Below are 23310 nucleotides of genomic sequence, written 5' to 3' on the forward strand. Positions count from 1 at the left end.
ATGCAGGGAAGGTGAGCAAGCCCCCTCCCCACCTCGCCCCTCCCCCGCCCCTCCGTGACTGGAGTGGCCACAGCCACTTCCCCTGGGGCTCTAGTGCATCTCTCCCAGGAAGGCGGGCGTTTGAGTGTGTGCACGTGTCTTCAGGAGTAATTTTCGTGAGCTCTTCTATTTTCCTTTATTTATTTATTTTTTTTTTTGGCGGGAGAGCAATGTTTTGGTGATACTTTCTTTCGAATAATTGAGGCCTGAGGCATAACAGGAGATGTTCTGTGTTGTTTGAAAACTCCTAAGTGATGGGGGGAGGGTGACTCCAGGTAACAGGCACCAGCTGTTGGATATTTAACAGGCATCTTAAAATTACTGATTTGCTGAGCCTTGACCCAGCAAGGGGTCACAGTCCCCAACAGTAAATAACTCAGTGAGTGGCTTGGTGACACGCTGGGAAGGAAAGTGGAGGACTTTTGACGTGATTTTAACGTGCTGTTTGTATCTCAAGCCAGGACTGTGGCTTTCAGCAGGTACAAAATGCTTGCAAGTGCAAAGAAAAATGACAGGAGAGGAAGAAGTGCCCGTGGGGCATGGAGAGCACAGGCTTGGGGTTAGATTGGCATGAGTGGGGACTGGGGGTTTAGGACAAGTCCCTTGCCCTGTCTGAGGCTTGTTTCCTTGTCTGTGTGATGGGGGATGAGAACACCAGCATCAGGGGCTGAAGAGTAAATGAAATGCGGATTCATTCATTCACTCAAGACCAATATGCTGGGCACAAGCTGGGTTCTGAGGGTGCCAAGACCATAAGTCCCTTACCATCCAGTGTGGGGACTGATATGTGTAGCAACCTCTTCCGTGCAGCAGGAGAAACACACTAACAAGTTTGCATGGGTACCTTGGGGCCAGGGGACTGGCTAAGGGGTGTTCAGGGAAGGAGCTTAGAGACACAATGTATCAAGCAGAAGTAGCAGATTTCAACCCAGGGGTGGGGGTAGGGGTGGTCCAGCCCAACCATGTTTGTAGTTTGGAATGTTTAGTGTTTGCCACCATGGTTTTTCTAAGAATGGAATTCTTTGCCTTCATTTAAAAATGGAATGATTTCACTTGGAATTCCATGTTTCCAGCTTCTCTGAAAAAATATATATCGATCTGGCTACACTGAACCAATTTTACTGCTCGAAACACTGGTTTAAAACAAAGTAGTGGCTCCCTTCTTTAGACTGTACACCCCATTCAATTTGCTTTCTTGTTCGCTTTCCATCCCTAAACCTATGGACATTGGAATGGGGTGTGCAATCTCTAATGCAAAGTGTCTACAGCAGTGGCACCTGATGGGTACTTAATACCTATTTCCTTTTCTTCAGGGCTGAGATGGCCTCCCAGGTTGTTCCCCCAACAGTGACAGATATTTCTGAAGGGCTCAATAAAGAAGAATGAAGGAAAGAGAACACTTGTTGGAGCCACAGATGTAAGGTCAGGATTTAGTTCACTGGGTTTTCTGTTAGGTCTTGGGGGTCCTCTCACCTTCAGAGAGAGGTTCTGGCCATGACCACGGGCCCCTGGAACGTCTGGGAGTGTGGCTGAAGTTACAGGTTGTATGCAAGCCTTTGATTGTCAGCCACACTTGGCTCATTTTAGAGAACCACGTGCAAATCCTTCTCCAAAGTACCATTTCCCCACAAATAATAGAGGCCTATTGTTGGTAGGACTCAGCCTGCAGCTCTGTAATAATGGCATTTTCATGAAGGAAAATCACATCCCCACTGTGAGCACAGCTGAGAACATGAAACCTACTATTGAGACATTCTGGTTAAAATGAAGCACTCTCCAGCAAGATGTGCCTGTCCATGGGGGTGTGTGGGAAGCCAGGTGAGAGGGCTTTGCAGGTCCTGCTGGAAATGAGTAGGTAAAAAACATCCATCCATCTGAGGATGATTAATACCAATCATGGGGCTGTTAGGAAGTCCTCGCCTCCCCTTCCTGGCAGGAGGTGAAAGTGGATAATTCATGTCACAAAAGAAGGAGCCAAGGGAGACCAGTGTTCGAGTGTGTTCGGTAGCAAAGTAAAAGAAGGGTGGGGGGAGGGAGGGGCGGGGAGCCTGCATTGTCAGGTCCAGACTTGAAAATGCAGGGGAATGGCCACACTCAAGGGCTCCTGCCTTTTAGGGGCTTGAGAATGGGGCCATTTGTAGGTGATGGTGGGTTGATGTGGTTGTGCCCTCCTGCGCAGGTTCCCACCCAGCTTTAGGAACCAAGAGGTTTGGAGACAGCTGGGGTGCGGGGCCTGGGCCTAATGCACGGGGGGGGGGGGGGGGGGGGGGGGCAGTGAACCCTCCATCCCCAGATGCTCAACTACCTTTTGTTCTCATTAGGTTAAAAAAAAAGTTTTATTTTGCAAATTGTCTGATATACTCAAGAGTATAGAGACTGGTATAGACCACTGGTTCCTGCGTATTAGAATCACTTAGGGATCTTTCAGAAATCCTAATGCTGAGGCACCCTCCCAGACCATTTAACTCTCAGTCTCTGGGGTTGGAACACAGGCATCAGTATTTTTGAAGCTTCCTGGCTAGGTCACATGTACTGACAAGTCTGGGAACCTCTGGTATCTGTGTTACCTGGCTTCCACATTTACCAACCGGTGGCCAGTCTAGCTGATCTTGTAGTTCTTGTGTCCTAGATCCCCATTTGTCCATTGTCTCCAGATTATTTTATTTTATTATTATTTTTTAATGTTTTTCTTTTTGAGAAAGAGAGAGAACTTGAGTGTGGGAGGCGCAGAGAGAGGGAGACGGAATCTGAAGCAGGCTCCAGGCTCTGAGCTGTCAGCATAGATCCCGATGCAGGGCTCGAACCTGCGAACCGTGAGATCGTGACCTGAGCCACAGTTGGGACATTTAACCGACTGAGCCACCTAAGCGCCCCTTCAGATTATTTTAAAGCAAATACTAGATTTACATGATTTCATCCTTAACTGCTTCAGCGGGCATTAAGAACTTAAAAAAAAAAACATAAGCACAATAACCTTATCCCTTCAAAAAACTTATTTAAACAGCGATTCCTTAGTATCATCTAATGTTCTATCTTGTGCTCAGTTAAACTTTTGAGACACTGATTTCTCTCCTTTATTTTTGATTTTAATTTGATTCCAAAGGGATAAAGAATGTTTGCCCCCGCGCCCCCTCCCCCGACCCAGTTTTGAGGGGTGGAGTTGGTGAATGGGGCACACAGTTGGCTCATCCCAGATTACCTGCCTCTTTTCCTTAGCCCCGCCCACATTTGTGGGTGAGAGGACACCCACAGAGGCAGAAATGCTCATATATTCATTCTTTTGGTGACTGTCCATTGGGAGCTTCCTATGTATGCAGCCATTGTGTTAGGTGCTGGGGGACTGGGTCTCTTTGTCACTGTTGTATTCTGTTTAGCACACAGTGTGGCACAAAGTAGGGACTCAAGGTATATTTAGTTCAGCTACAAAAGTGAGTATTTTTATTACCATTGCTGACATATTGGCTCCAGGTATGCAGTACCCCTTTATGAATGCATAAAACTTTCACATTGTACCTTTTTACTTGAGGATCTGAGAACATTTTTCTTGAGATAATTTTCACCACAGCGTCGTGTGGGCTCCCTAAATGAGATGAAACAGCATAGCAGAATTAAATTCTTCGCAGCGGAGTTAAAGTGAGAGCAAGGGCAGCCCCAATAGTTGAAATGCAAACACACCATGTAAGCCTCATTTCAGCTGGGACCTTTCAGCATCTTTTTGCCTTTGAATCCTTTCAAAGGAGTGCTAACGTGCAGCAGAAATTGACTGGTTTGAAGCTGACCTTCTTTTATTTCCTTTGCTCAGCCTCTAAGTGAAACACTTAGAAACAAAACAATAAAATGTCCAGAACGCAACTAACATAGCCAGGGAAGAAAGTGAGATCTCCTTGACGCATACATTTTTTAATGGAATATTTTTATAGTTATCACACTAGTACATTTGATACAGAAAATTTGAAGAATATAGGATAAAAGTATGAAAAGTGAAAATCACCCATATCTTACCATCCAGAAATAACTACCATTATCTACTGCAGATAATTGACCATTTTGGTGTATTTCCTTCTAGTCTTGTGTTTTTTTTTCTTCTATGCCTATATTTTCTATAGACTCTATTTTCTGATTTCACTGAAGTTATTGTTAGCTTATTTAAATGCATTTAGGACTTTATGCCTTTAAAAGCAATTTTTAATTTGTTTTCTCCTTTGTTCCTCATTATAATTCTATAGAGGATATAGGGAAGATGTTATTTTCTTTACAAGTGAGAAATCAAGGTCCAAAAGGTTAAGTGATTTTTCTCAAGGTCATACAAATTGCTGAGGACTCTCATTTGTAATTCAGGGGTCTTTGTGTCTGATGCCAGTCCTCACTGTGCATAGAGGCATGACCCATCAGTGGGATAGCCCTAGGATTACTCATGGCCATGGGACTGACTGCTTCTTCTTTCCCCATCTCTGGAAGACTTAAGTCAGAGGGTTAAGACCCACACACCTGGTACAGTCTAATTGTTGGTGCAGGAGGGAGGTTATAGGAGATTAAGTGCTATCACTTAGGGGACAATCCAACCTGCATTCTGGATAATGTACGTTGTTAGGCACTTGTTGACTATATCATATATCATGGCCTTTGACTTCCAAATCCTTACCCCCTGCCCACTGTGTCCCCTTCTAAGGGATGCTGCCTGGCCACCACTTCTGCCTCAACTGCCAGGCTTAATGCCAGGCATGGCCTGTGCCCCAGCCCCATCATATCAGTAGCTTGCAGGGGGGGGGGGGGGTGAGGCCTGACACAGGCATGGCCAGGCCACCGTAGATTATGATTATGATGTGGTGTCAACAGATGAGTGAGAGCAATTAGTTGTTCTTTCTCAGGAATCTGAGGTAGTAAACATGAGGAAGATTGACCAGGGATGTACTGAGGTAGAGTCAGGACAGAGTCATGGCCAAAGCCATGTGTAAAATAAGATGATGAAGTAGCAGAAGATAGGAATATGTTGGCAGAGAGAACTGTGTGGTTCACAGAGTGAATCATGAATGCCAGAGGGGAGGAGAGAGGGAGATCAAGAGCTGGCCCCCAAACCTCTTGTTCTTGGGGTTTCTGGGTTCACATCAGCCTTGCTGTGTCTGACAATAACTTTCTTCCCCCACCCCTTCCTGGAGGTAACTGGCTTGGGTCTCTTTGTCCCTTCAACCAAACAAGGGCAGCCTGTCCTAATAGTCACAGATCCATAGCCTGATAGACTGGAAGAGACCTGCTGGGAAACCTCACTTACCCTCCCAGTTTTGCAGAGGGAAAGGACTTCCCCTGGCTGGTCCATCTCCTGACTCCATTCCTGGTTTCTTTCTGTCTCCAGGCCACATGCTTTCTTGGTTTCTTCCTGCAGCTCAGCCATGTTATGCTTGAGGGCTGGGATCATGCTTTCTATATCTATTTCTTCCACTTTGTTTTTCTTTGTGTATTGCCAAACAGAATAGATGCTCAATAAAAACTTGTTAAATTGAATTGGAGGATATTTGAGGTTTGAGTCAGTGATGGAGGTGGCCATTGGTGAAAGCTCCCTTGACTGATGGATAGGTGGGCATTTTGGATAAGATTGAGACAGGACGCTTTGGCTCCTGTGTGGTCACTGAGTATTTCAGGTTGGAGGTGACTCTTGATACTGTGGATTTGCCACAGCAAAACTGAACAAAAGAGGAATGTTTCTTCTGAGTTTGATGGGTCAGAATCTGTTGCCAGTGGTTGTGTATCCAAGAGAAAGCAGGTTCAGAGAATGGTGCCCATCCGATCGGATTAGATATCTGCTGGGCAAAAATGGATGTGGTGTATTGCCTTTGGCAGTCTGGATTTTCTGAATCTTTTTTCCAACAATATGACCAGGATTTGACTTGAGTGGAGTAGGAGGGGAGGGAAGAGTAGCTCAACATATTTTTTTAAAATATAATTTATTGTCAAATTGGCTAACATACAGTGTGTAAAGTGTGCTCTTGGTTTTTGGGGTAGATTCCCGTGGTTCATCTCTTACATACAACAAATGCTCATCCCAACAAATGCCCTCCTCAGTGCCCATCACCCATTTCCCTCACTCCCCATCCACCATCAGTTTGTTCTCTGTATTTAAGAGTCTTTTATGGTTTGCCCCCCTCCCTCTCTGTTTGTAACTATTTTTTTTCACTTCCCTCTCATCATGGTCTTCTGTTAAGTTTCTCAAGATCCACATAGAGTGAAAACATATGATATGTCTTTCTCTGACTTATTTCACTCAGCATAGTTCCCTCCAGTTCCATCCGTGTTGCTGCAAAAGGCAGAATTTCATTCTTTCTCATTGGCAAGTAGTATTCCATTGTATATATAAACCACATCTTCTTTATCCATTCGTCTGTTGATGGACATTTAGGCTCTTTCCATAATTTGGCTATTTCAATATGGTTTTGAACTGAAGTCATGTAAGTCATTTTTCAGCAAATATTTATTGAATGCCAGTTCTGTACTTGGATTATTTTAGATGCTGAGACTAGGGTAGGGGTCCAGACCTACAAAAACCCTTGCTTTTCTGGAGTTTACATTCTGTTGGAGATGCAAAGTTGGATAAAGGAAACGTGGCATGTATTAGCTTGTCAGGGCTGCAAAAACACAACACCCTTTGTTGGGTGGTTTACATGACGGAAATTTATTGTCTCACAGTTCTGGAGGTTGGAAATCTGAGAGCAGGGTGTCAGCAGGATTGGTTCCTTCTGAGTGCTCTCCCCTTGGCTTATAGATGGCCATGGTCTCACCTGTGTTTTCATATTGTCTTTTCTCTGTGTCTGTGTTCAAATTTCCTCTTCTTCTTTTTTTTTTTTTTAACGTTTATTTATTTTTGAGACAGAGAGAGGCAGAGCATGAGCGGGGGAGGGTCAGAGAGAGAGGGAGACACAGAATCGGAAGCAGACTCCAGGCTCTGGGCCATCATCAGCCCAGAGCCCGACGCGGGGCTCGAACTCACGGACCGTGAGATCATGACCTGAGCCGAAGTCGGATGCTTAACCGATTGAGCCACCCAGGCGCCCCTCAAATTTCCTCTTCTTAAAGGGACACCAGTCATACTGGATTAAGGTCCACCTTGCTGACTCCACTTTAACTTAATTAGCATCTTCAAAGATGCTGTGTGCAAAGGAAGTCACATTCTGAGGTACTGGGGGTTAAACCTTCATCATATGAATTGTAGGAGGGACACAATTCAGCCCATAACATGGCATAAATAAAAAAGGTCATGACAACTCATTGCGTTTAAAGCACAAAGATTTGGTGTTGCTTTTCCAGACTGGGGAAGGGTTGCTTGTCCACCTATGAGGCCGGTAGCCAGTGATGGCTTGCAGGGAAGACTGACTTCAGGCAGCACAGTGATCTGGCTTGTGCACTGAGTTTTCCTTGGTGAAACTACCCAGGCTACACGAGAGTTGAACCACTGACCTGGACTGAATTAATATGAGAATCCAAACAACTGGGAAAGAAGCCCAGGCCTTTTGTTCTTTATTATTTTTTTTAATTTTTAAATGTTTTTTTTTTTATTTATTTTTGAGACAGAGAGAGACAGAGCATGAACAGGGGAGGGTCAGAGAGAGGGAGACACAGAATCTGAAGCAGGCTCCAGGCTCTGAGCTGTCAGCACAGAGCCCGACGCGGGGCTCGAACTCATGGACCGTGAGATCATGACCTGAGCCGAAGTCGACGCTTAACCGACTGAGCCCCCTAGGCAACCCCCAGGCCTTTTGTATATGTGTATTTTTAGTGTAGCTTGCTGGAAATAAGTGAATTTATTTTCATAAACAATGACTCAGGGAAAGACTGCAGTCATTCCACGGGAAAGCTTTAAAGCTGTTTGTTTTTCCCCCTTAATCACCTCCTATTTTCCTAATGGGATTGCAGTGTGTGTGGTTCCTGCTGTTTTATATACCTTGTTACCATGTGGCCATTGGCTTCTCTTTTCATGTATGCTTTTGTGGTTTTACTGAATAAACGACCTTCTGTGTCATAATGAGTTCCTGGATCTTGACATGCTGAGCATAAATCTGCCAAATCTGGAACTGCTATGGAAGATTCAAAAGATGGCTTTTGACATAAAAAAAAAAAAAAAAAAAAGTTGCTGAAGGCACACGGGAGAAGGGCACGGTCCTCCAGGGGCTTTGATGCAACAGATGCCGAGCCCAAGCAGTGGTGTGTAGGTTTGGTCCGTCTGTCAGATCGGAGAAACCATCCATCTGCCAGCCTGACAACAAGGACTTCTCTCGTTGGCACTCAGGGACTAATTTGTTAGTAAAAAGCTTTGCAGGCCACTGCATCCCAGGGAGAATTGGTGGAGCAATACAAAGGGTGCAAAGTCAGCTTTTTTTGCCAAAGCAGCCTGTTGAAAAAATGAAGGATTCAGATAAACAGAAGAAGCAGGTGGACTGATTAGAGGCAAGAGTAGGAAGAGAAGTTGCTTTTTTTTTTTTTTTTAAACTAGGCTCCATGCCAAACCTGGGGCTTGAACTCATGACCCTGAGATTAAGAGTTGCATGGTCTACTGACTGAGCCAGCCAGGAGCCCTGGAGGAGAAGTTGTTCTTTGTGATTCCTTTGTTCTTTTATTGCCTTAAAAAAAACTTTGTAGGAATGTCTATGTTTATTGATTGATTCCCTTGTTCTTTATTAATTTACTGAACATTTGTTGTGTAACAGGGGTTGGGGTAATATATGATCCTGTGTTAGGGAGGTGATGTCACCAAGATGCTGGAGTAGGAGACCCCATCCTCCACCCTTCCACAAAGATCAACTGTTAGGTGGCTATCCATGAACAAAAATAGCCCTGGGAGAGTTCTGGAGTCCACTTAGGAAACTTCAGCTATGCAACACCTGAGAACAAAACACCCGGCAATAAGCACACAAAAAAGGGAAGGAAGAACAGCTTCGTTTTGTCTGCGTCATCTCATCTTCCAGGCTGAATCTGTTCAGTGCCAAGAGAGAATCCCCACCTAGGAAGAATTTCCCTCACTGGAAAAGGGCGTGTGTGACCAGCTTCCCCAGGTTTCTGGGGCACTGCACCCAGGATATGCTTGGGTTTCACTCCACCTAGAAACTAGCAAAGCTGAGCTGTATAGAGACAAGGAACAGCAGAGGCTGCCAATACCAGCCACACAGCAGGAGAGACCACAGTTCCCAGTGACCTGCTCTGTAGAGGATGCCAGCCACTGAAGAAACTAACAAACCCTCCGCAGATGTACTGGTGTTCGCCCCACAGATATTTGTGTTTGTGCTTGAGTCCCTCCCTGCCCTCTACCGCTCCCCCTACCACCACCCTCTGGAGCCTGGGCTCTGCACCGGCGGCCAGCCCCGCTGCCTGTGTTGTACAAGTGCAAGGTGACAGCCTAGACCCCCATGGCTGACCTCACTGCTATGTGTGCACTTGCTGGGCACCTGCACGTCACAGGCTGGACTCCTGTCACCTGCCTTTATTGTTGTGTGTGAACGTATGATGAGGCCATGCAGCTGTGGAAGTGCATGCTATAGCCAAGGCCCCTCCGGCTTGCTGAGGGCCCAGCCCCAGCCCCATCTGCTGTCCCTTGCCTGCGTTATGCAGCTCACCTGTAGCTAGCCCCTTCAGCTGTGCACCTGCATGCCTCCTGTCCGATTCCTGTTACTGGTCTGGTCTCCACTGCCGTGTGCCTGTGGTGGGACCCGACAGCCACAGGAGTGCATGCCAACCTCGGGGGTCCCCACAGCTGCTTGTCAGCCTGAAACTGGCCCTGACTCCTGTCACTGGCCTGCACTACTGGTGGGTTCACCTGCAACTAAGCCCCTTCAGCTGTGCACCTTTACTCTGTTGGCCTGACTCTCGTCACCAGCCTTGATTGCTGTGTGCATGCTCATGGTGAGACCCTATGGCCACAGGAGTACATGCCAACAGTCGGGGCCCTTGCAGCTGCCGGTGCACCCACAGTTGACCCCAGTCCTTGTGGCCAGCCATGGCCCTTACCATTATGTGTGTTTCTGACCCCTGCCATTATGCAGGCACCTGCAGCTGGCTTCTGTATCTGGGTGTGTATACACCACCACATACTCATAGCCACTACCACGCCAGCCCTGGTCCCTGGACCTAGAGGCATCGAGGAGGACCCCAATAGCCTTTGTAGCCACTGTGGACCCCCACAGCATGCGCCAGATATCACACGGTTGCCAATGTTGTGGACCCCAGTGGCCCGAACTGACAAAACATCACGCCCCTCTAGACTCAGAGATGCCACATGCCCCCTCCCATCAGTAAAGTTCTAGGATATAAAATCAACATGCAATCAATATAAGATTTTAGGATATAAAATCAGTGGGATATAAATCAGTAGGATATAAAATCAACATACAAAAATCAGTAGCATTTCTACACACTAACAACTATCTGTAAAAGAAAAAAAGATCCAGTTATAATAGATCAAAAGCAATACAATACTTAGGAATAAATTGACCAAAGAGTTGAAAGATCTCTACCCTGAAAAGTATAAAGCACTGATGGAAGAAATTGAAGAAAAAAAACAAAGAGAAAATTATTCCATGTTTATCGTTTGAAACAGTTCATGTTAAAATCTCCATACTACCTGACACCATCTATAGATTCAATGAAATCTGTGTGAAATTTCCAGTGGCATTTTTCCAATATAGAAAAACAATCCTAAAATTGTATGGAACCACAGAAGACTCCAAACAGCCAAAGCAATCTTAAGAAAGAACAAAGTGGGAGGTATCACACTTCATGATTTCAATTTATATATTACAAAGCTATAGGAATCAAAACAGTAATATACTGACATAAAAAGACACGAAGACTGAAGAAAAGAATCCAGAATCTAGAAATAAGCCCATACATACATGGTTGTCTAATCTATGATAAGAAGGAACCAAAGAATATGCAATAGAGAAATGGTAATCTTTTCAAGGAATGATGTTGGTAAAACTGAATATTTATAGACAAAATAATGAAATTGGGCCCCTATCTCATGTCACTCATAAAAATTAACTCAAAATGGATTAAGACTTAAGCGTAAGACTTGAAACTGTGTAACTCCTAGGAGAAAACATAGGGGAAAATCTCCTTAACATTGATTGTGGCAATGAGTGTGTGTGTGTGTGTGTGTGTGTGTGTGTGTGTGTAGGGCACCAAAAGCACAAACAACCAAAGCAAAAATCAGTGAAGAGACTACATCAAACTGAAAAGCTTCTGCAGAGACCAAGAAACAATCAGCAAAATTAAAGAGGCAACCAATAGGTGGGAGAAAATATTTTCAAACCATGTATCTGATAAGGGGTTAAGTTAATATTGTAAATATATAAAGGACTCATACAACTCAAGGGCAAACAAACAAAAGATGCTCAACATCGCTAATCATCAGGGAAATAGAAATCACAACCACAATGAGATACTGCATCATACCTGTCAGAATGGCAATTCTAACAAGATAAATTCTGTTGAGGATGTTGACAAAAGGGAACCCTTGCACACTATTGGTGGAAATGCAAAGTGGTGCAGCCACTACAGAAAATAGTATAGAGGTTCCTTAAAACGTTAAAAATAGAACTACCATCTGATTTGGTAATCTCAATTCTGGGTATATATTCAAAGGAAATGAAACCACCCTCTTGAAGAGATATGTGCTTTCCCATGTTCATGTTCATTGCATCTGTATTCACAATAGCCAAATGTGGGAGCAACTTCATTGTCCATTGACGGGTGAATGGGTAAAGAAAACATCTAACTACATATATATCTCAAATGTGATACACATTGGAGATACACACACAATGGAATATTATTCAGCCATAAAAAGAAGGAAATAACCTTATCATTTGTGATACCATGAATGGAACTTATGGATATTATGCAAAATAAAATAAGTCAGAGAAAAACAAATACTTGACGATTCTACGTAGATGTGAAATATGAAAATGTTGAACTCATAGAAGCAGAGGTGATTGATGATTACCTGGGACTGGAGGGTGGAGGTAACTGAGAGATGTTGGTCAAAAGGTACAAACTAAGATGAATGCATTTCGGGGATCTAATGGACAGTAGGTGACTATAGTTAACACATACTGTATTGTGAACTTGAAAGTTGCTATGAGAGTTAAACTTAGATTTTGTCAAACTACCAGCACCACCACAATAAAATAGTAATTATGTGAGGTGAAGGATGTATTGACTCAACTTATTGTGGTTAACATTCTGCAGTATAGAAGGATATTGTCACTGTACATCTTAAACAGCACAATGTTACACATCCGTTACATCTCAATACAGCTAGAAAAATTTTTTTTAAATTATACAGCAGCAACAAAAGCCTGTATTAGTCTATGATAAAGAAATAGACTCCAAAGCAGGATTTGGTTTGCAAGGATTTTATTAGGGAAAATACCTCACCTTCTCAGGTACCACGCTGACCATTTTTTTTTTTTTTTTTTTTTTTACTTCTCTCGGTTTTTCACTCAAAAATCCCCCCAGTTAGTCAGGAAGTCCTATCATTCTGTGTCTGCCCAATCTCTCATAACCATTCCCTTGAATTCCCCAAGTTCAAGTCTCTCCTTTCTTGCCTGGGTAGTTACTGTAGGTTCATCACTGGTTTCCCCACCTCTGATAATCCTGCCTCTGCAGCTTGGCCTTCACAGCCAAGCTTATCGTCCTCTAATACAGGTAGGATCATGCATCTACCCTCTTAGAACCTTCCTAGGGGCATTGCCTGTAGTTTGGATTCCTCTGCTTGTGAATTCCATCACTCCCCCAGCTGGCCTTGCCCCTTCTTCCATCACATCTGCCCAGGATCTGCTCTTGTGGGCTGGAGCCTGTGTCATGTCCTGATCATGACCTGAGCCAAAGTTGGAGGCTTAACCAACTGAGCCACCCAGGCGCCCCATAGGTATTTATTCTTTAAGCCTCAGTTCAAGGCCCACCATCTTTGTGAAATGTTTGATAACCAATGAGAGTTAACTGTTCTTTACTATAACATATAGCTCTTTAAGTTCCTGTGCCGTTGGTGCTGACATTTTTCCTCTTTCTCTAGACTGCAAGCTGCCGAGTCCAACAGGCACCATATCTTATTTGTCTCTGTGTGTAGACTGGTGATTAGTGTGTATTAGCATGTGATTCTGCTCAGGTGTTTTAGGTGTTCAATAAGGGTTTACTGGGTGAACAACTATCATCAGCCTATTGGATTTCTGCCCCAGAAATCGGCCCCACCATCAACTTTAAGCTCAACTTGTCCAGAAATGGAGATCGTGATTCTGCCCATGCCAAAGCTTGTTCTGGTTCCCAACTTCCCTAGTCCTATCACTTTCCATGGAATATCTGGGGCCCAAAGACTGAGCCATCCTTGATTTTTTTTCTCTTTTCTCCTATTATACCTGTTGGTCTCTAGGCCTTGCAGATTTTAGCCCAAATATGATAAACATCTGCCCTTTCATGTCTGAAAAATCGGCTCCTTATCAGTTCCTGCTCGGTTTATCTTGATAGAGTTTTATCTGGTCTCTTTGGGGTTCCATCTTCCTAGAAGTGGTTTAGACTGGTTGTGTGCTAAGCCAGCCATAGAACAAAGAGCATAGACAAAGCCATTGAAGGCTGTGAAACATGTCTACATCTCAGGAGCATAGTTAGGGCTTCACTATCAAAAAGTAATTTTCATACATTTTTTTTTTTTCTTATCCTAAAGTAATACGTTTGGTGCAGAAAAAGATTTTATTTTTTATTTATTTTTTAATGTTTTATTTTTATTATTTTTGAGACAGAGAAAGACAGAGCATGAATGGGGGAGGGTCAGAGAGAGGGAGACACAATATCTGAAGCAGGCTCCAGGCTCTGAGCTGTCAGCACAGAGCCCGACGCGGGGCTCGAACTCACGGACCGTGAGATCGTGACCTGGCTGAAGTCGGATGCTTAACCGACTGCACCACCCAGGCGCCCCCAGAAAAAGGTTTTAAAACATCAACGGGAAAGAGGGAAGAAAATAAAAATGACATACAATCCCACCACCCATGCATTTTGATGTATCTCTCATGTGTATGTATGTATGTATTTATTTTTTTAGTTTGCATGTATGTGTTGTATGTGGGTGCCTGTGTGTGCCCAGGTTCTCCTGTTTAGGGTTAAATTTAGCTTTAAGTGACAGAAAACCCAACCACAGTGTCTTAAACTGATGGATGCTTATTTGTCTCACCTAGCGTGAGAGCTACAGAGAGGGGATAATTGGCAGATTTGGTGGCTCATGATGTCGGTGCTGGATTCTCTACAGCTCCCTTGGCTGCTAAGACCCAATGGTGGTTAAATGGCTGCGGTTTTAGTCACTTACTGTGGGGAGAGGGTAGAAGGGGAAAGGCAACACCTGTGGATGTTTGGCTGGGTTTCACTGGCCCGAACTGTGTCACAAGACCACCCCTGGCTGCAGGAGAGACTGTGAAGATGAACGTTTAGTTTTTATGCCTTTACTGAATGACAGGCAAATGCAAGAGTCCTGAAACTGGTGTTGGGTGGATTGAACTTCAGTATCTACCCTAGAGATGATGATGCATTTGGTATAGTTGTCTGCAGTGAGATGGCTTTCTTAGGATAATTTCTATAAAATTTATGGCTCAAAAGCTGTACAATCTAAAAAAAGAAAAGCTTTAAAGAATTACTTCTCAACTATGTTGATAGCAACAGTGATACCTGGCTTTTATTATGTATCACACATAATAAAATGACTTTGGGATGTAATCAAATGTAGTTTCATTTTGTCTCACATTGCCCCTTTAAATTTTATTGGGTAGGGGTAAGTAGGGGTATGAATTTCCCTTGCATATGATGAAAATTTGGGCAGGTCCATGGCTTTTCTGCTCTTTTAGGCAGCAGACAATCCAGTGGTTATGTTAGTTGCAGACACATTTCAGTTAGGATATCTAGACCCTCAAATTAATCAAATCTCTGAACTTAATTAGTGTGAGATTGTGTGCTGCCCACAGCTGGACCCTCACTGCGTCTGACCCCTTGCCAGAGCAGAGGCATGGGTTTCTTCTTCTGTCTGTATCCTGTAACTGCTCTTACCGACCTCAGGAGCTCTCAGAAGGATGAGGGGCGGGGAAGGAGGGACAGGAGAGCTGTTCCTTGAACTGCCATGTGCTTCACACTCCCAGGCCTGGCAGATAGTCTTAGCTGACTCCTTCTAATCACTGCTTGGTGAGCTGTTTGGGAATGCCTCTGCCTGGGAGCCCCTGCAGCTCCTTGATGCAGACTATGTACTTCCTCCCTTCCTGTGCTGCTCCCATTCCGGTTCTCTGATGTTTCTCCACAGAATCTTGCCCTAGGGGGCCTCACACCCTCTCTGCCCTAGGCATCCTTTGGGGCAGGCTTTAAGATGGACCCAGGCTGACTTTCCCTTGTGATCCACATCCCCTTCCTATAAATCCTGGGGTGCAGGCAAGTGCCAACTCTATGCCCTCTCCTGCTTCCACGTGCTGCCGGGTGTTGTCTACAGTGCACAGTGTCCCCTCAGTGCTGGGATAGACTTCATAGTCCTTGAAGGGCCCAGTGAAGGCCCCCTTCCCAGGCTTGAGTTGACAGACAGCACATTCTGCCCCCTTCACATGGCAGTGTAGGGTGGGACTCACAGTGTCTTCACAGTTCTGTTCAAAATAGTTGCTTCACAAATTCCCCCTTCCTCTCCTCTGTCAACATTTTATATTCCCAAAGCAAATAAAGGTTTCTGGGTGGGGAGCTCAAGAGTCATGAAACTGGTTCCTAGCCATTTCCTATAAATTCTGCACTGGAGCCTTGTCTTTTTCTGTTCAGGCTTTTCTCCCAGAATACCATAGATTGGATGGTGTGCGAACAACACAAATTTATATCTCACAGTTATGAAGGTTGGGAAGTCCCACTATCGAGAAGCTGGCAGATTTAGTATCTGGTGAGGGCCTGCTCTCTGGTTTATAGATGGTTGTCTTCTTTCTGTGTCCTCAGTGGTGGAAGGGACACGAGAGCTTTCTGGAGTCTCTCTTAAAAAAAAAATTTTTTTTTTAATGTTTATTTGAGAGAGAGAGAGAGAGAGAGAGAGAGAGAAGAAGAGAAGGAGATACAATCTGAAGCAGGCTCCAGGCTCTGAGCTGTCAGCACAGGGCCTGATGCGGGGCTCAAACTCACAGACTGTGAGATCATGACCTGAGCCGAAGTCAGATGCTTAACCAACTGAGCCACCCAGGTGCCCCTTCAGCGTCTCTTTTATAAGGGAACTAATCTCTTATGTTGGGGCTCTGCTTTCATGACCTAATCATCGTCCCTCTGCCTCCAAACACCATAGCATTGTAGAGTGTATGCATTATATTACAGAAACATTCAATCTATAGCAAGGCCCTTCTACGCTCCCTTTGTTGTCTGATACCTGTGGTATCAAAGTCGCAGAATAGACAGGAAGAATTCCAGGCAAGCATCTTCTTTCAGATGAATGCAAGGCTGTGTAGCGGGTGAACCTCTCATCAAGGCTTCTCTAAAGGTGGGACAAAGAAGGTTCTTACTCTCTCTGGAAGTGAAAAAATAAAAGCCAGCAATTGTCCTGGCAGTAGTGAGTATGTATAATGATTTACATTATCCAAATGGCTGGGAAAGCTGAAAACTGGCTCATACAGGAGGTTAGGCAAATCCTTGCTAAGGAGTATAATGCTGCGAACTGTCACTGTCTATTTAAACTTCACAGGGAGTGCCTTATGGAAGAGGCAGCTGGAATTATGTTCTTCCATAGAATACAGTGTGATAGCTTCTCACACTTAAGGCTGTCCACAATGCAAGTGCAGTGGCTGCCCGTGGTGGCCAAGGGCTGAAGGGTGTGCTGAAAGTCCAGTATCAGGTCTTTGCATCAAAAAGATGCAATCTGGGGCATCTGGGTGGCTCAGTCGGTTAAGCATCCGACTTTGGCTCAGGTCATGATCTCGCGGTTCATGAGTTTGAGCCCAGAGTCAGGCTCGGGCTCTGTGCTGACAGCCCAGAACCTGGAGCTTGCTTTGGATTCTGTATCTCCCCCTCTCTGCCCCTCCTCCACTTGTGCTTTTGTCTCTCTCCCTCAAGAACAAATAAACATTTAAAAAAACTTTATTAAAAAAGTAAGGATGCAATCTGGCTATAAGATCAGTGGCCACTGGTGAATTTGGGGAACTTGCTTCACACTGGACAGAAATGCTGGCTGCAGGACTCTGTGGCTGACTTTGACTGGAGGCCTGGTGGAAGGGCTGGATGTTAGCTCATATCCCATTCCCTTTCCAGAAATCTTGTCATGTTCTCCCTCCCTCCATGCACCCTACCCATCTCCTGAGCCTTGGCTCAAACCCCCTCTTCCATTAAGCCCTCATGACCACATGCCTGGAAGCCATCTCTCCTTGAGGTCATGCAGCAGGTGCTGCTATGTCCTTCCTCACGTTGTTGCCTGAACCCTGTGTGAGGAGGACTTCTTTGCAGTTAGCTTATATGCTTTTTGGGATTGAGAGCTGACAATGCCCGGATGAAAGATAGGAACCCAGGGTGCTCTCATGAGATACGAATCCTAAGAAGCCATCATGGGGCCAGGACCCTCTGCTGTGGAATTTATCCTTACTGAATAATTGAGCACTGTCCATTTCAGCTTGAAGGCTACAGATCTTTCATTTCTTTACCTTCAGCAGATGTTAACTGAGCACTATTTATGTGCCAGGGCCATGGCTAGACCCCAGGACACTTTAGGAAGAGTCCAGTTTTGGGGGAAGCCTGGCATGTGTATATGTGTAATGAGGGGGAGAATTCCATTCACTCAGGGCTAGGGTGGGCTTTCTGGCAAGATGAGCCCTCAGAGGCTCAAGCTGGACTGCTCTTTCCCAGGGGATGGGTGTGGCAAGGAGGGTCTCTCCTGGAACAGAGAAGGCAGGCATCCCTGGGAATGGATAATGTATCAGGGAGGGTGTGAGAGGAGAGATTTTTGGCACTGGGAAGCTTTGGGGAAAAGGATGGATGTCTAAAGAGGATTTCTATGAGCCTTTCCCATGGATAGTGCAGTGTAATCCTCCCCTCCCCCCAGCAGTGTCCTTTAAGGAAAGCATGGCCGATTTGGAGTATGGCAAGTACTTGGTGTGGCTCAGGGTCCTTCAGGGTGGCGATGGGGGTTTAAGGTTGAGCAGGCGGCCTGGGTAGCTGGAGTCCATATCACAACCTGTGTGTCTTCTGGTGCCCTTTGGTGAGAATGTCCTTTTGGCGAAATTTATGCATCCTAAGTAATTTTACTTCACTATTTAATCTCTTTAATATGTTCCATTAGCTAATATTATTTACTTTTGCCTTTTTCATCTGTAGTCTTTATTGTATTACTGTTCCTTTATGATATCATCTTACTGTTTATCTTGGCTGTCTTTTATAGTTCTAACATTTTCAGAGCATACTGTTAAACTCATCAAATTTATTTTCCAGCATTTTTCAATTTTGCTGGTATTCACTTCAGCACGTTTTAAGCTAATATTTACTTACAGCTTTTACTTTTTACTTTTTCAGAACTGTTTTTGTCCTTTTAGCTCTTTTCATCTTATTTCTGTCATGGATAGCTGTGCTGATGTCTGGCCTCATGTCAGACCTGCCTTTTCATTTTCCTACAGTCCCTAGCAGTGCTGTAGGCAGAGTGGGTGGCCCTAAATCTTTACAGACAGAGTGACTGAATGCATGATTCATTCATGTCTAGTCAATCACCGGGTCCTGGCCATTTTACCTCCTGAACGTTTTCAATCCAGCCCTTCATCCTCTCTGCCGCTGTGCGGGTACTGGCCACAACCATCTTTCACCTGGCTCCCCACACAGCCTCCTAATGGCCTCCCACTCCCTCTTTCCTTTTGTCCAATCTATCTGCCACCCTCCAGCACAATGATATTTTTAAAATGTAGAAAAAAAATATTCACACTCCCGTTTATTTTTGGCTAATGAGTGGAGGATATAGAACATCTTTAAAAATCACAAGAGTGCACATGCTTCTGGTTTTTAAAAAAATCGTTAGTTTAAAAAATATTTCTACTTTAGAAAACTTCAAATCTAGATAAAATGAGAGAGAATAGTGTAGTGTATTGTAGTGAACCCCCTTTCCCCATCACCTGACTTCAACCACAGTCGACGATTCACCCTCACCCCTCCTTTTTTGTTTTTATATGTTGCTTGAGTAACAACATTCATATATATATATATACACACATATATGTATATATATAATTAAAAATTTTTAAAAATTTTTATTTATTTTTGAGAGAGAGAGAGAGAGAGAGCATGAGCAGGGGAGGGGCAGAGAGAGAGACACAGAATCCGAAGCAGGTTCCAGGCTCTGAGCTATCAGTACAGATCCTGGTGTGGGGCTTGAACCCCCAGACTGTGAGCTCATGACCTGAGCTGAAGTCAGATGCTTAACCAACTGAGCCACCCAGGTGCCTCCTTATATATATATACACATACACGTATTTTTATTTTCAGTGCCACTTGACATTGCAGGATCGGGTGCAACCACTCCCATCTGCACCCACTAGCCTAGTCTTATCAGCAGGCTGTCTGTTTCTCTTCATCTCTTCATCTCTTTATTGCTCCTATACCCTCCTGGGGGAAGCCCTTGCTTTCCTCAAACTAGCATCCTTTCTCTCTACTGGCAGGCATGGACATCTTTGCCTGGGGTATCTAGTTTCTCCTGCCCGACCCCATACCCTGGATGTCTCTTATTTTCTTCTTGTATTTGAGATCCAGGCTTCAAGGTCCTGAGCTCAGGGAAGCCATCCTGGGTCTCCTTCTCTGACTCTTATCCCCACTGCCTTTTCCACCTATAACACACTGTTCTCTCCTGCTGTAGAATTAATTACACTCTTTTATAATTGCCTGTTTACATATTTATTTCCCTCCTAGTCTCTGAGCTTCTTGAGGGTAGGATGTTTGTCCCCACCCCCTCACTTTTAATTATGGGAAATAATGAATGAAGAGGCATTTGATCTTGTCTTCGGGGATGTTCTGGCTGCCGGGGATTGGGATGCTCTTGACACCTCTTTGTTACCCATTGATTGCACATGTCACCATTTGTGGTCATTCACATGGCATTATGCATTGTGCTCAGCTCCACCTGGTACCCCTTTGGTGAATAGTGACGGCAAGCCAGAGCACCCCTGGACTCACCCTCTCTGCTTTCCTGCCAGACTGGGGACTTTCTAGGGCATGAGAGTCTGTGCAGTGGCCAAAATGTGGGACGGCTCTGTGCCAGTGCCTCATCCTTGCCCTAGGGCCTGGGGCTGGGGGCGTAGCTGGGTCCGCATCTGCTGGGGGTGGTGGGCAGAGACATAGGATGGCTCTTCATATAAATGTCTGAGGCTGCCCTCTGGAAGTCAGTCAGCAAGTCTGACAAACAGCTCACGGGTCTCCATGGGATTGCTTTTTGTTAGAGGCATAAATGTTGGACTGCTTGCCTCTTTGGCCTTTGTGTAAGAATAGAGTGTGTTTCTTCAGTAGGCTGTATCTTATCCATTCGCCTTGCACTCATTTATATCTGGATGGATTAGGTGAGCTCAGTGAATGGTCTCTCTGCTTCTCCAAGATAGGGCAGAGTTTTACACTCGCACGTAATCTCTTTCTGAGAATATTGTCCAAAAACTAGGTCACCTATTGTAAAGGAAATAAGGTAGTAATTAAATTTAACTGGAAGTTACAGTATTGGTGGTTTCATTTTAGAGAGAGTGTGCCTCCCTAATTACTTTATTGCTGCAGTTACACTGGCTGTGGGATTTTTTTTGGGCAAGGGGTGGAGGTGGAAAAGGTTGTATTTAATAAGTTAGATGATGATTTCTGGGCTTGAATTTTTAACTGGCAGAACCTCACCTTCAAGGGTGACTTCTTTTTCCTAGGGCCCTTTTCAGGTCTGCCTGATGGAAGCCAGCTCCCCTGCACAGTTGTTTGGCTCAACCACCTAGGGGTACCTTTTGGCACGAGAGTTGCATAGACAGACAAGACCAGGCTAAGAAAAAAGCAGCAATTTGGGGTTGGTGGGTCCTTTTCATGTATGCAGTCCACTGTCACAGCTGGATGGGATGTAAGTGATCCACTGTCTCCCCCACTTTTTATTTTCCACTTGGAAAGGGCACAGAGAGGCACCTGTGGAAGGCCAGCCTGCTAATTCTGCTCACTGAATGGCAGAGCTGATGGGAGAGCCTAGGCTTCATGACTCATGCTATGTGACCTGCTGCTTGTCGCCTTTCCCCAGGGGAGCGGAGGTTAGGGCAGTTGGGGAGCCTTGGACCCCAGCTGGGTGTGGGTGCTTAGGAAATGCTGCATGAGTGCATGCTGAGTGACAGGACCTCCTTGGAACAGTTTGGCTGCACCCACCAAATGTGGATTATTATGGCCTTCTCACATTTCTTTTAGATGTGAGATACATTTAGGTCACTCGTAGTGACCAACCACCATTTAGATCACCTGGGCAGCAGTCCTGAAGTGCATCACCACTTGTTTCCACCTGCCCTTCACTCAGATGTCTTTGACCAGAGCCCCCTCCCTCCCCCTTCCTCTCCTCCCTCACTTCTCCATTTCTCTCCTTTATCTGTCCTTCCTCCTGCCCTCACCCTCTCTCCCTCCTCCCTCCCTTAACCCTCCCTCTTTCTCTCTTACCCCTCCCTCATCCTTCCCCTTTCTCACCTCTTCCTCATCCCTTCCTCCTTCTCCCTCTGCTTAACCATTCTAGACAAATCAACCAAGTAAAGACCATTAAACTTCCCAGAGGTGCCCATTTTTCGTTTTCCTTTGGCTTCTTCACTGAGTGCTGTTGTCATCAGTGTTTGTGAGGAAAACTTACTGTTAAACCCATAGCTGTTCCTTAATAAACAAGTACTGTGATTTGTTCTGAAGGCCCAAAAATATGGCCCACAAATACTTTTTTAAAAAAGTATTTATTTATTTTGAGAGAGAGAGCGCGCCAGTGAACGCACATGTGCTTGAGCAGGGGAGGGGCAGAGAGAGAGAGAGAGGGAGGGAGAGAAAGAGAATCCCAAGCAGGCTGTATGGTGTCAGCACAGAGCTCTATCTCAGGAACTGTGAGATCATGACCTGAGCAAAGCCAAGAGTCAGATGCTTAACCAGCTGAGCCACCCAGGCGCCCTGACTTTTTCTTGATTGGTATTTTTCATACTAAGTGTTCCTTGATGAGACAGTACAGGGGGCCGGGAAGTCAGCCCAGTGAAGTTGTTGTGTGTCTTTGCGTGGAAGTCATCGGCTTCGGACAGGAACCTTGCTGAGGAGGATGACACTGAGGTTGTGCTTTAAAGCACCATCTTGGCTTGGTACATGTGAGGCCCTGGTAAAGCTGAACAATTTTTACGAGCAAGGAAAAAATCATAAACAGCAAAATAATAGCTCAGCTCTAGAGATTCCTGAAAGAGCAACGAAGGATCCCACAGAGCACATTTTAGCTGGTTAATAAGGGAGCCAAGTACAATGGGTCCGTATATAACCTGCTACCACGTTCTATCAATATATAATTACCACATATTTTCCAATCTGCCCCTGGGAGATGTGGCAGGTAAAATAGATTGAGAAGAAAATAATGGTGCTTGCTGCATGATATATTAGAATTGGTACCTGTTAGTACTTGAGCAGGCTCCTTGCAGGATGGTTGGAAAGCCTTGGATGCTCTTAGTGCAGATGAAGTGACTTTATGCTCTGTTCTTTTACATACCTCTGTACACATGGGCCTGTGTAGCATGCAGAACTCGTATATTTATTAAGACTCCCTGTCTTAGGAGTTGGAGGTCTTACTAAACTCAACCAGGAGAAACCTGTGGGTATGTGGAAAAATGATTTGTCTCCACCTCCCTCCCCTGCACCCCCCTGCCCTGTCTCCTCATCCTCCCACCCCACCCTCCCCATCAGAGGCAATGGGTGCAGGCCTTTTTCTCCTCTACTGGGGGTCGAGGGAGGGGCCGTGTGGTGCTGGATTTGGGGTCCTGCATTTACCACCAGACCAAAACAGACTCCAAGCTCTGGTTTTCCCTCTCTTCTTTCTGATTGGAAAAAAAAAAAAAAAAAGAATATTCGGAAAATAGAAATACAAATACAGTCACCTAGAATCCCACTATTTTTTCTCTTGCATATTGCCTTTTGGGTTTTGGTGTCATAAAAATAATAACATAAAGGGGTGTTTGGGTGGCTCATTTGGCTGAGCGTCCGACTTCGGCTTGGGTCGTGATCTCGCAGTCTGAGTTCGAGCCCCGTATTGGACTCTGTGCTAAAAGCTCAGAG

General features: G+C 45.0%; 1 protein-coding gene across 10 annotated transcripts in view; it reads left to right on the forward strand.

The window, feature by feature from the left end:
* The window catches only part of THSD7B (thrombospondin type 1 domain containing 7B), a 1235876-nt gene that overhangs the window by 49792 nt on the left and 1162774 nt on the right, over positions 1-23310 (forward strand). For 8 of the 10 annotated variants that reach the window (XM_053214974.1, XM_053214976.1, XM_053214972.1 and 5 more), the window contains one exon: positions 1353-1461. The exons of the other annotated variants lie outside the window; for them this stretch is intronic. The gene's annotated coding sequence lies outside the window, so the exon portion shown is untranslated. The remainder of the gene's footprint in view (positions 1-1352; positions 1462-23310) is intronic. 10 annotated transcript variants of the gene reach the window in all.

Source organism: Acinonyx jubatus, chromosome C1, assembly GCF_027475565.1.
Source record: "Acinonyx jubatus isolate Ajub_Pintada_27869175 chromosome C1, VMU_Ajub_asm_v1.0, whole genome shotgun sequence".
Lineage (NCBI taxonomy): Eukaryota > Metazoa > Chordata > Mammalia > Carnivora > Felidae > Acinonyx > Acinonyx jubatus.